A 4,533-nucleotide genomic window follows, 5' to 3' on the forward strand; every position below is an offset into this window, starting at 1 on the left:
TATGATAGAAAGTCCAAGCTGAAGTCCTATGTGAGGATATTACTGTGGCACTCTAAAGGCTTTTTGCCTTGTTTTTCTGAATCAGGAAGTGTCAGTGAGCATGTAGGCGGCCCTTCAGACTGTGTATCAGGACCAGCAATGGTAACCCCAGGATGGTTGTTTCATAGACATTCATCAGGCTCATCCCAACACAGGCGATGCAGTGATTGGCTGTGAAGGTGTCCCCTTACCCAATAGGGGTGGGGAATCTAACCCAGGACAGTGCAGACACCATCACGGAGCTTGTCCGACAAAGCAAGAGAGTTTCCACTAAGTCCGCATACCCAGGAAATCTCCCAAGTTCAGGTGAGGAAGAACCAAGCAGGCAGCAGTGGCACACAGATACCCTAGGAAATGTACGCTGCAATCCTATATTCCGAGACAGACTTCCACATCCGTGCCCCCAGTTGCCAAATCATCTTGCCTGGTAAAGGATCAGGATTTCTCAGGAATTAGAATAAGTCCCCGGGGGATGCGATCAGGTGAGCCTGCAATGGCCCTTCCTCTGTGTACTTGAAATTCAACACTATCCTCTGTCCATATTCCCTGCATATGAACCTGGAATCAGGAATGCATGGAAAAAGGTCAGCCCTTTGGGAGCTTTGGATATGGAGCTCCACATGGCAGTTATGATGTGTCTGCCAAGGCTTTCATCCTGACTCTCAGCAGGCAATCAGAGTGACCAAACCAGATCCCTCTGGTCACTGAGCTGGAACTAGGTACTACCTACAAGCCTCTCAACTACATGCTGTGGGCTTAGAGCAAGCCCAGGTAAATCTCGCAGCTCCAGCTAGAGGATTTTACTCTTCAAAGCATTAGGACAGCAGCCTTTCTGCCTCACTTAGTTTTGCCTTCTAAGCTGCTCTTCAGAGTTTAGAGACTAAGCATTAGAGAAGCCTGTAGAGGTCACTTCACCGCAAGGTTTCCAACCTCTGTGTATCCAGTTTATCCTTAACATGTCAGCTACATTTCTTGCTTTTACCTGGCAGACTAACTGCAGAGGCATTAGTGACTGAGATATTCTCTAGGAACTGGGAGAAGTATCAACATTTGAGGCATGTGAACAGAGCCACAGGAAGCCTGAGTTTTGGCCATCCGCAGGATATTGGCCATCCTTCATAGACGGAAGTAGCCAGGGTGAAAAACCTTACAATTTAGAGGATGCTTGTCATATCAACCAGCAACAAGTATGGATACAATTTTGATCCTAGTTTAGTTTGCAAGATTGTGACACCTGAATTTGAAGTTTGACTACTTACGATTAGTGATAAAGGAGCCAGTTTAAGTATGGTTAAGGTATCGTATATCTCTAAGTTTTCTGAACATAATCATACATACTACAATGTTTCTAAGAAATGTGGGGTTGGATATTTGCTACAAAATGCTGCAGGAATAGGAGTAGGTAGAGGCAAACAAGATAACTTGCCATGGGTCACAGGTGGATATGCATTATACTTTCAAGGACTAAGGCCACTCTTCTATATGGGTAAGTGTTTTCTGTAACAGGTTTTTAAAAAGTTAAACCAACCTTTCCCATGTCACCCAGGAGACCAGTGCATGTTGTGGGCTGCAGTTTTGCAAAAGCCTCTAGAGATATTTTCTTATTGTCCTGAGTAGTCTTATGTCACTTAGAAGAATCTCTTGGGTATTGCAAGAATTTCATGCTGACATGCATGGACCTTGGATAGGTCTCTGGATACTTCTGTATTAGCAAACACTAAAGCCTTCTAGGAGCCATCTGGAAGTTACTCATGACATGTTTGCCGTGAATAGCTAACCAAGGAGTCACTTCATGAACATCAGGTTCATCTGATGAGACCCAGTTGTCATGACAGGATGTTCCCCTAACCACTAGGAGGTAAAATCTGCAACCTAGAATGGTGCTGACATCATCGAGAAGCCTGCCTTGCAGACAGGAGGCTACCACCAAGTCTGCAAGTCTGCATACAGGGGCAATCCTACAGCAAATGAGAATGAACCAAGGAACAGTGGAACCCAGAGTGATGCCTAAGGAAATACAGATGGACATCCTGTTCTCCCTCCAAGACAGACTTCCACATTCATTGCCCATAGTTATCAAGTAATGCTTCCCCGAGGACCCAGTTCAGGATTTCAGGTTAGGAAGTGACTGGTCAGGTGAGCCTGAACCAGTTTCCTTCCCTCTGCACCATGGGAGTTGAGGTCCAGTTGCCCATACAAAAGTCTCAGGCAGATGCTACCCCTCTGCCCTTCTGAGCCTCAGCCTCCCTGTGCTCAGACGCCAACTGCAATCAGGCTCCCCATTAAGAACAGCTACATTTCTAAAAATATAAAGGTAAAAGAATGGCTACATTTCTCTAACAAGATGGTCATGAGTTGTGAGAAAGCAATGAAGGGAATTAGGTAAGACCAAGAAGTTTCTTATTCTTGAAATACTCAAATCATGATCCCCTCTAACATGGTTCAGCAAGAACCATCCTGAAGCAGCTCATATTGGCCTTTCCCATGATCTTCCAGGTTTCTCCATGGAGCTAGGATGTGTTGAGAGAGGCTAAACCAAATGGACAGTAGCTTAAAACAGCTTTTTCAAGTAATAACTGATAAGGATGCAATTCCTTCCACCTGAAGTGAACTCTTGAGAATCCTTAGTATTTTGTCTAAGCCCCCTAACCAGGTAAAAGGTGTCACCTGAATACTCAAGGGTGGTAGCTGAGTATCTTGGAAGGAATTGAAACCCATGTATCTCTCGAGTGTCATTACTTGCTTATGAAGTTAAAATCCAAACCTAGGAAAGGCCACAAGGCTGCTTGCAACTTTGGAGATGCCAGGAGATTAAGAAAAAAGGAGAAGTTTCCACTCCAGATACTCAGTATTTGAGGAGATGTTAAGTTTTTTTTTAACCTTAGATTTGTCCATCATAGAATTAACTGTCACATGGACTTCCTGTTCAAGAGCTTTTCCAGATGTCCGATTTTTTGGGTGCACACAAGGCTTAAGTTCACAAGCCGCCAATATTTCCAGGGATGATGGAGGACAGTTCAAACCCAGTGAAGACAAAGCCCTGGTGGTATTCTTAGCCCTATCCCAGTTCTTCCTTTGAGACATTTCTCCCAATGTTCAGAAGAGCCCAACAATGGTCTACGTGCCTAGGAGACCCAGATGACAGTTTCATACCTAATAGACAGGTATTTGTTACATCTTCTCCAAATCTAGGGTCATATTTGAGGTAAAGGTTTATGAAACATTTGTGAGCTAGCCCTAGAGTTTGAGCTCACATAGACCAAAGCTTTAAGATCAGAATATGTAGAATGAGGGAACTCTGACTCGAGTAGTTAATTGTCTACATAGCCTTAAGTTTGTCAAGGGAGATTCAGATTTACATTTGGTTGCTGCAAGTGGCAAGGCCATGCTATCTGGCTTCTGTCACCAAGGAAAGCCATGATACTCTTGCGGTGTTTAAGTACCAGATTAAGGAGGAAACATCATTGCAGAAGTGGTTTTTGCCTGTTTGAAACTTGGTCATACCCACATAAGCACCTGATCTCAGAATGACACCATGATTTCAGATTAAAAAGCTATTTTACATGACATCTCTAGCTATAGTGAAGATAGTTCACCCGATATTTGACGATTGCTTAGCATGTACTTTCAGTATAGATATATTGCGACTTTTCAGCTTGGTTGTCAGCTCACCTAATCATACAAGTTAGGCACTAGAATCTAGGATTAGTGATCAAACAATGCTAGAGACCTTGACGAAGATTGGCTCAAGTTTGGGAGATCTAACTGATCACCATCCCTGGCTTATGCAATAAGGTGGCTAGGAGAATAGCTGATGCTTAGATGTCTTCTATCTTGGTCTCCGTAGAACTAATAGATGTTGTCTGTTGACTAGGTTACCATGGCATTGACATGTGACATTCTTCACTGACCAATAACTAAGCTTCCCTAGGAAAGGCAGAATGTTTCTGGATTGAGTTCCTGCTTATTAAGAATCATTTGATTTAAACCAGATTAGTGTTAACTTATCACTAATAGTTCCATTAAAGCATAGGTCCTGGGGCACTAAACTCACCTAATACCCATGTGATTTCTAAGTCATTTCCTTCTACAAGCCAAAACCATTTAGATAAGAGACCAATTACAGATCTGTAACAGCAAGAGTCCCAGGTGAGCATGGACAATGTTGTTGTGCCATAAGACTAGGAAGCACACAAACAGTGTTGGGTAGTCTAGGATACAGCCAGCTTGAGGGAGCTCCCGTGGGACATTCTCTGACCAAGACTATCAAAAATCATTAAAATAATCCCAACCTACAGTGATACTTAGAGAAGAAACTCTAGATTGTCATTTAGTAAGTGTACATTTAATGATGGAAGTGTTACCACTCAATTCGGGAGGAGTTAGAGGCCTTCGATAAAACATTAGGTAACCCATCTGAGGTTTTCAAATGTTCATCCCACAGGATTAGACAGAGGTAAGCTGCCCAATGGATGGATGTTCATCTCAGGTAGG

The sequence above is a fragment of the Theropithecus gelada genome, chromosome 11 (genome assembly GCF_003255815.1).
Source record: "Theropithecus gelada isolate Dixy chromosome 11, Tgel_1.0, whole genome shotgun sequence".
NCBI lineage: Eukaryota > Metazoa > Chordata > Mammalia > Primates > Cercopithecidae > Theropithecus > Theropithecus gelada.